At 38.8% G+C, this 8875-nt stretch overlaps 1 long non-coding RNA gene across 1 annotated transcript; it reads right to left on the bottom strand.

The window, feature by feature from the left end:
- Positions 1-4530: 4530 nt before the first annotated feature.
- Positions 4531-8531, bottom strand: LOC138624052 (uncharacterized). The gene is made up of 4 exons (XR_011311127.1): positions 8434-8531; positions 8193-8351; positions 5088-5155; positions 4531-4968 (listed from the first exon to the last, which is right to left on the bottom strand). It is a non-coding gene; the product is annotated as an uncharacterized lncRNA (long non-coding RNA).
- Positions 8532-8875: the final 344 nt, after the last annotated feature.

The following is an 8875-nucleotide window of genomic DNA, read 5'->3' as shown; positions in this document are numbered from 1 at the left end:
CATAGTATGTTACTAATTCATAGAAAGGTTTTATTTGTTGACACAGTATTGTTTTTATTTTAGTCAAGGCTACATTCAAGTTTCAAAACTCCTGCCTTGTTGGTGTACCCGGGCAACAAGAAATCAGACTGCCCTTTGCAATTATTGTTGAATTGTTATGTTGTAGTGGTGAATTGGAGTCCGATCCAGCTCTTAAAGTGTTTAGTTTCAGCAGCTTCATAAAAAGGAGTAATACTTCAGTACCTCTGACCTGCAAGTTGTTAACATCTTACACTTCACACAACTTTTTCAGCAACCAATGTTTTTGTTTACTGACAGTATGCTTTAGGAACATTTTTTTTAAATGGAATTCATTGCATAACTCAATATAATATTAAGGATTTATTCATCAGTGTGAGCTGGCATCAGCGCATTAAATGGATTATCAATTTTCTTTTAACTGTTGAAGGATCATTTTGAATGATCAAGGATATTCTTTGCTATGATAAAAGCATTCTTTTGTTGAGGATTCTGGACTGCTGAATGTTTTCATCTAAAATGCTAGTTCTTACTAAAAAATAATAGCAGCTTGAAGGCATTTTGTTAGTTCTACTCTTGAAAATAGTGTGACTTATGAAATTATGAATTGTGAAATAATGATTCAACAAGTATTCACTCCTATAGACACAGAAAATGTACGACATTTCCATTTTGCCATGGACTCAGTCTTAACGGTTGTTTTAGTCTTTCAGAAAAGGCCAATGTCATTTAAATTACTGCTGAGAATTTGTACTTGACCAAGTATTCAGGTCATAAAATGGTAAACCTATAGTGCAGATCTTTTGTCTCCTCCTTCAACCAATGACAGTATTTACAAAGTCTTTGTTGATACACATGCTTACATCATAGGTTCTGCCATATATCTTACTCAATTCCTATATTACAGCTGTGAAATAGCAGAAATTGTAGATATATGGTGGATAAACAAAATCAAAGGCATCACATCCCCCCATGAAATTACTCCTGTTATTATCAGAAATGAATCCATTTGGTCTAATAACATTTGAGAAGTCTAGAAGAGAAAATTTGATTGTTTTATCTCCATTTGAGTTAACATAGGGATACACCAGAGGTTAGCCATCTCAGTTGGCAGAAGGTGCTTCACTATAGCCTGTTTAGCTGTAAAAGGGTGGATAAATTGTGGATGAAGAGTGGACAAATTAAATAAAAAGGCATTACAACCCCTGCAAAATAACTCTTTTCACTGCCAGAATTTGAGTCATACAGTCTGATAACAATTGGAAAGTATAGAGGAGCCACATCATTTGATTATTTTATTCTCGTTCAAGTTAGGAGAGGGCTAAACAAGAAGTTAGATAGATAGATAGATAGATAGATAGATAGATAGATAGATAGATAGATAGATAGATAGATAGATAGATAGATAGATAGATAGATAGATAGATAGATAGATAGATAGATAGATAGATAGATAGATAGATAGATAGATAGATAGATAGATAGATAGATAGATAGATAGATAGATAGATAGATAGATAGATAGATAGATAGATAGATAGATAGATAGATAGATAGATAGATAGATAGATAGATAGATAGATAGATAGATAGATAGATAGATAGATAGATATACTTTATTGATTCATGAAGGGGAAATATTTTCGTTACAGCAGCATGGACGATACGGCAAAAGCAATAAAGATTACAGAATAAAATTTACAGAATAAAAATAGAGGTAGTAATGTATGAATATACACATTTTAAAGTTAGCTACCTCGGCTAGCAGAAGTCTCTGGTGCGAATGGTCTGCTCATAGAGCATTTGTAAAAGTCCCACTTTGTAGCGTTAAAGGGGTAAGATCCTGCCCAACCAGAAATTGACATTGTTTATTGATCAAAAGTCATTTCAAATTTTCTCCTGATATTAGTAATTAATAGTTGTTAAAGTGTGCTATGATGTCAAATCCCTCTCGTGGCCAGAAGAACATCCTGGACCACCAATTGGGTGAAGTGAGCCCAGAACCCTAAGAGTCCACAACAGCCTCAGTCCACTGTGTAAAAGTTGTTTTGTGGTCATTTCATTGGATTTTTGTTATGGAAAATGGAAATATCTTGTATTAAGTGACAATAGTCTTGAGACCCTGTCCTAAATAGGGCTGCTGCATTAAATAAATGTTTTAAGGCTTTTAGTATCTGAGCAGCCACTGCCATGGTGCGTGGTACGTACAGTATTTGTGTATTTAATTTGTACTAATTCAGCACAGGAATACTGTTAACAGGGTACAAATGGAATGTTTATCATATTTGCCATAGATGCCAATGCAGGTGATACAAACTGCGTACTTAACAGTCACCTCTTTCATCTAACAGGATGCTGTCTCTAGTAGAGAACTAACTGGATTACTTAAACAACTGAATCTGATTAATCAGTATGAAAAATGAACCTTTATAGTTTGAACTTCCACGCAGGTTTTCCTGAACTCGATAAGGCCCAGAAATCTTCTGTTTTGTAGCACCACAACCTTAAAAATATACACATTATTACAAGATTTAACATTTTCACTAACAATTTAACAGAATAGAAATCAGACAATTAAACCACAAAAAGTAAAATGAATAGAATTGCAGTGAATAAATGGTTTAGTCAGAACTAAAAGGACCACATACTTGGTTTGGAGCCTTATGTAAGACTGGACTGGATGTACAGAACTTAGAGTTTCATTGCATTTTAGACATTGAAGCATTTTATACAATCATATTGCTTCTATACTGGAGCTGTTTGACTAAGTAGTGCTCCAGTGCTCTGAGATGGGGCAGAGACTGAGATGGGTGATATCAACCAACTTATCCAAGATTGCTCGATTCAAAAGAAGGGGAGGGGGTTCAACTGAGAATAAAATCAACCTTCTCATTAACATGAGGCATCATCTACATCAAAGTCACTTCCTCACTTGAAAGAGTCTGGTTAGGACCAGGGTTCAATCCGTTGCCCGGGGAGGCCCTTCGTGCATCATGGTAATAGAGAACAAAGAAGGCCAAAACCTTATGCTATTAAAATAGATTCACCAAAACCAATTGTAGTATATTAGCTTGGAAATGACACAGAGGAACTGACGAGGGTTTTTGGCGGCAGATGGAGTTTCCCCATACCATGAAATTTGTATACTTGGCTACTAAGAAAACAATTCTTGCTGGTACGTTGAGCAGCCTTCCTGTTTTCACAGAGAAAGTGACACTGGGAGAGTGAGAGAGTGTGAAGCCTCTTTAATTGCCTTCGGTCACCCACAATGTTGAACCAGAGCGCCACGCAGCTTAGCAAAGGAACCGGGCAGAGGGCCTGATAGATATTTTATCGCCCAAGTTAACGGTTAATGAATTCCCAAAGTGAAATCTGTCACTTCAAAAATAAAGAGGAAGGCAAATTAAAGGGAGATAGAGAGAGACAGGGGAAGAAAGGGACTGGAGAGGGTGACACAGTTTTAAAATGCCCTATCTTTTGGCCATCCCCATTTTTCAATGGAATAAAGAAAACTCAGCCTCTTTCTTCTCCTCTTTTCTTCCTCCACTTCTTTTTTCTCTCTCCCATCCTCCTATCTCTCACACTGCTTTTCTCTGAAAAAAAATTCTCATGAATGATTTATATGTGTCTTGTTATCAGCAACGATTTCTATAGACCCCAACGCATTCACCAAGACATTTGTGGCGTAATTGTTAATTTTAATGCCATAATGGCTTCAGATGGGAGCTCTGATTAGACATTTATTACACAATTAAATGAAACATACTCAAGAATCACAAAAGCCTTCCGTAATTATTTCAGGCCATTAATAAAATGGGCATTAAATTATATTGGACACAAAAGAGAAGTGAAATAGATTTCCATTAGAGCAATAGAGGCAGAGAGGGGTAATAGATCCTGCCTGAATTCACTCTGAAATTAATTGTTGCCCAGCCTATTTCCACACACAGTGGAATAAATGAATGAGAAAAGAGAGGAAGAGAAGAACGAGTTGGTGGCCGAGAGTGAGGGGAGGGGGTTACATTAAGAGCCTCTGATAAAAAACCTTTTGTTTGACGTACTACAATGGACCTTCAATTCAAGAGAGAGAGAGAGAGTGAGAAAGAGACAGGGAGAGAGTCGGACCAATTTCAATCTTAGTCCACCCCTCCAGAGTTCTGACTCGAGGTTATATCCTCTTTTCAAGTTTCTTTTGCTTTTGAATAAACAGCTATCAAATATCTACCTGCGACTGCATATATCTAAATGTGATACTTATTAGTCGGGGCTGTGCGGGGCATTAACACCAGCCAAAAACAACTGCTGGTTAAAAAAAAAAAGTGGATTAAATGACAGGAAATCAATCTTTTCTTTGATTAATAAATGACCTGCCAACTCATCTACGCCACGTCACCTTCTAGCTGCAACATGATATACTGTAGGTCAAGTTCAGGGGAAAAAGAGTCAGGGAACATACGTAAAAGTGTGATCTAGTTTGTGTGAAATGCAAAGTAAAAAAAAAAAAAAGAAGCCTTTACAATGGAACAAATTTATTTTCCCCATTTCTGAACAGTAAGATTATGACAGTTAAAACACATCAAAGCCCAATGTATGGCAAAGAATTTCCAAAGCCATTTCCAATGGGGGCTCTAAATTGAGCTGCCTTTTGAACTACCAGTCTCCTGAGATCTTCTGTAAAAGTGTAAAAAGAAATGGAAAGTGATATCTCACAAGGCTAGGACAGATCATTCAACAAAAATTAATTAATCATTCACTGATACAGATTTGTAGAATTGTATTTTCCTCTACATCAGTCTGCCTGGCTTCAAAAGCTCATACATTATTTAACTGTTTCTTCTTCACTAGTGCACATTTGAGCTCAGTTTTTGATTTTACAATACTTACAGTGCAGCTCACTAGCAGCAAATTCCAATAAAGGTTTTCCTGCTTCGTAACAGAGGATGCAAAAGTCTGTAAACAAACAGAGAGAAAAATGTACAAGGGAAGGCTGATTGATATGTAGAATTCAGAGACATTCAAGAGTCGCAATGAGGAATATTGATTTTCATTTTCAGTTGTGAATTCATCACCTGACTCATGGCAGCTTTGCAGCACATCCTGAGGTTCAGGTCCCAGATCATTGGAGGCAGTGGTGGGCCTATGGTGAAAGATAAGACAGACAGACACTGGGTAAATAGAGAGCTATTTACAGTGTGGAAATGAAAATGGGTTTAGGATGTAAAGGATGATGTGGCCTTTACTTGACTCTTCATATGTAGAGTTTGACAGTTTCACAGCACAGTCCACTCAAACGTTCTCTCCTGCATTTTCTCTGAGTGTCTACGCTCCCATAAAACCACTAAATCCAATTAATCAAAACATTATACTTCATAAACTGCTGCATTAAAAAGCATTTTCCAATAATTAAAAAAAAAGGATGGACAGAGCCTGAATGCCAATGCTGGGCATGCACTCTCACAGACAAATTACATCCACTGATGAGATATGGCTCCTGGCTACAATGAGAAGTAATGAGTGAGTATAAATGTGTCACAGGTGTTATCACAAATATTTTACTTTAAAAGGTTGTAAAGCAGCTGCTATTTAATTTGAAAATGGCCCCAAATGCAAAAAATAGTCTTGTGAATGACAAGCTGTGATTTGGGAGATGATTCCTGTAAGTCATCATCTTGTTCACCATGATGGTATTTAGTAATGCATTTTACCTCAAGGTTTGCTTGGCATTAAGAAAGTGGAGCTTTCAAGAAAATGTGTTTCTTTTTTCAATATACAAGTAAAAAGGTAAAAAAAAAAGTATGACTACAACATGCAAAACATTAAGTTAACCCTTAACGATTGGATGCTCATCGGGGCTTATCACATCATCAGGAATTTGAGAGAGCTGTGTTATTCAAGATAGCAAGAATTCCATCTTCCCGTCAGGGTGAAGCCTTTTCTTCGTGTCAAACTGTTGATTTTCCACAATATTTTCAGAGCTCTTTGTCTGTTACAACAACCATGTACCAGAGTTCAGGGGGCAATCACCATGGTTGTTGATGGTTATTAATACATTATAGAGTACATCACCATCTCTCGGTTAACCCTCTCTACACCCTGGTGTTCGATGGAATGGGACTTTTTTGTATTTGTCATTATAAAGCAACCGAGCACCATTTTTGCCTTGTTGTGCTTCATTTGTTTTGCATCCAATTCAGTAGAGTTGCAGTTGACAATTTTTTTTTTAACATTATTATAAGGCTGTTATTTACTCTCTAATTTACAGTTTTGATCAGGTGGAAATCTCTCTCTGGGGTGGTGAGGGGGACACAAAGTCTCCCAAGTGTCTCCCTTCCACAAAGCCCACAGTTGTTCATAGTGACTTTACAGCTTTTACTGATTACATGTGGGGGAAAAAAACAATAGCCCTGGTCTCAAGGTGGTAAAGACGAAGCTGATGATAGCTTTTGGCACAGTTATGAGAGGACTCCTACTCCTGAGAACAGTGTCTGTTTCGCACGTACACTTTCATTGGTTACTTAGGATGACTCCAGTGGAGGCTGGTTGTGGGATTTGCATCCATGTTGTGCAAGAAAGGACCCAGGATTATTCTTTACAAATTCATCATGTCATCTCCTCATCTCTGCCTGCGGCCCGTCTTTGGGTGTAGGCCATCAACAAATGTTCTACAGCCATCCCGGTCCCGAGCCAGTCGGTCCAGTTCTCCCCAAGTGAAACCTGTCCTCTTCATGTCTGTCCCCTGGTCATGGCCTCATGTACTCCTTGGTTGACCTCTTTATTATTCACCCCTGTGGAATACAAAAGAAGGCTTGTCTTGTAGTGCTGGATGTAGGTTTGTGGAGCCTGTTGCCAATCCATCTCCAGCGTATTTGGAGGATTTCTTCTTCTGCAGGTTTTTGTCTTGTTTGCCTCCACAGTTTTTCATTGCTTATTCTGTCTGGCCATCAAATTCAAAGAATTTTCCTGAGGTAGGTGTTAATGAAGGTCTGGATTCCCTTCAAGGTGATGACAGTGGTTTTCCAGGTCTCCGTTCCATTGAGTAAGGAGGGCTTTACCGAGGTTTTGAAAATCCTGACCTTGAAGTTTGTTGTTAGGTCTGTGCATCCCCAGACGTGTTTTAGTTGATGGAAAGCTGTCCTTGCCTTGTCAGTTTGTATTCTAATGTCAGCATCTGTTCCACCTTACTTGTCGACAATGCTGCTAAGGTAAGTGAGGCTTTCCGCCTCCTCTATCGCCTCTCCTTCCAGCTTGATGGATGCTGTATTTGCTGCATGCAGATGCAGGAAACGTCCAGCATAGTCGCAGAAAACTCAGATCACCTGGGCCTCAACAGCTCTAAAAGCAAGATTCTCAAGATCATGGCAGCAAAAAAATCAGGAATTCATGCAGGTATTAAAACCCACTGTAACAGAAATGCACTCACAGCAGTTGGACTGCAGGTAAGCAAAAGCATCACGGTCAAAACAATAACCTGAAAGGAAGAAGATTGCTGAGACCTAATGGATCTTTGGTTGTTGTGGACTGCAAAGTATCAGTGGTCTGCTGATTGCCACCGGATAGCTGTTGTTCTCTGGTATTACAGACAAGATCTTTTTCCAAGTCTGACTGACGAAAGACAAAGCAGACATGATCCATTGTCCCATCTGATGACTCGACTGTGAGGTTAGCTCAGTGGAAGATCCCAAGAGTTAGTTGAAGCCTTCACTGTACCAAAACAATACTGGAGGACCTGTACTACACAGTGTCCTGGAGAAAATCCTGGTGTATTAACCATGAGTTGAGTTGCCTCATTGAAGGACAAAGTGAGCAGCTTTGGAGGGGATAATGATGATGATGGTGTCGTCTTCCAGTGAGAAAGTCAGTTGAGATGCTAGTGGTCATCTGGTAGAGACAGTGGTTGCCCGGACAATATAATTTCTGGTGTTAGCAAAGTTTGCAATGAATAATAAGATGACAGGTGTTGGAGGAGTGACCACATTGGAGACTGTTTTGGATGAGAACCTGCTAAAACAGTGACTCATTTCTTCACACTGTTCTATAGAAACTGTGTAGTCGGCCAAGTGTCCACTCCAGAATTGTCAAATCGGTGGGAAATCACATCAGTCCTCTGATTCTTGCTCAATGAAGATACAAAAGAGAACAGGGCAGGCTAACTGGCTGACCAATACTTTGCTTACTTTGGGTAGCCAATGGTCCTGTTCTTTCCAAGCCTCAGTCACAGTCAACAGTTTCCTGTTGCTGATTTGATTGTTTTAAAATGACAAGGAAATTGGGGACGAGGCTGGAGCTTCTGGACCTTGATAGAAGCCACAGTTTCACTCTGGAGGCATCCACATCTAAACAAAAGATAACAAAGTGTTCAGATAAACTAGCACGGAAGCACAGGTGCAGCAATTTTGAAGGAAATGAAATGCCTGCCTTAGAGGTTTCTTGATACCACTGAAGGCATGCTGAGTCACGACAGGATGCTGCAATACTGCAAACTCACAGAAAAACAGCTTCTCTTGAGTGGTTGTGGTCACTGGATCTGGATGTGTCTTCACACTGCCCTAAAGAATCATGTACAAAGTTACACATGTAGGACGTAAATCAAACTTCTTTCATAGAGGCCCTGCTGGGCCGAGCATAACTACTGGACATGTTCAGTTTAGGACCTCCAGTCAGTGATCAAGATTTCTAAAGGTTGAAGGTCCATCAGGTAAATCAATAGACATTACCTCAGGACTTAATTGTTGGATACTTTCTTAAGTCCTATCACTATTGAAAGTTTTAGCACATAATGGTTACCATAGTAACAGTCAACGACTTAATGATATCAATGTATTGAGTGACTTAGTTGCGAGAGTTAAAAAAAATTGTT

The sequence above is a fragment of the Brachyistius frenatus genome, unplaced genomic scaffold (assembly GCF_029030835.1).
Source record: "Brachyistius frenatus isolate BFR_SWC_R1_liver_20210118 unplaced genomic scaffold, ASM2903083v1 Contig_49, whole genome shotgun sequence".
NCBI lineage: Eukaryota > Metazoa > Chordata > Actinopteri > Embiotocidae > Brachyistius > Brachyistius frenatus.
The sequence above is the reverse complement of the archived record's forward strand: the minus strand, read 5'-3'. Positions and strand labels throughout refer to the sequence as shown.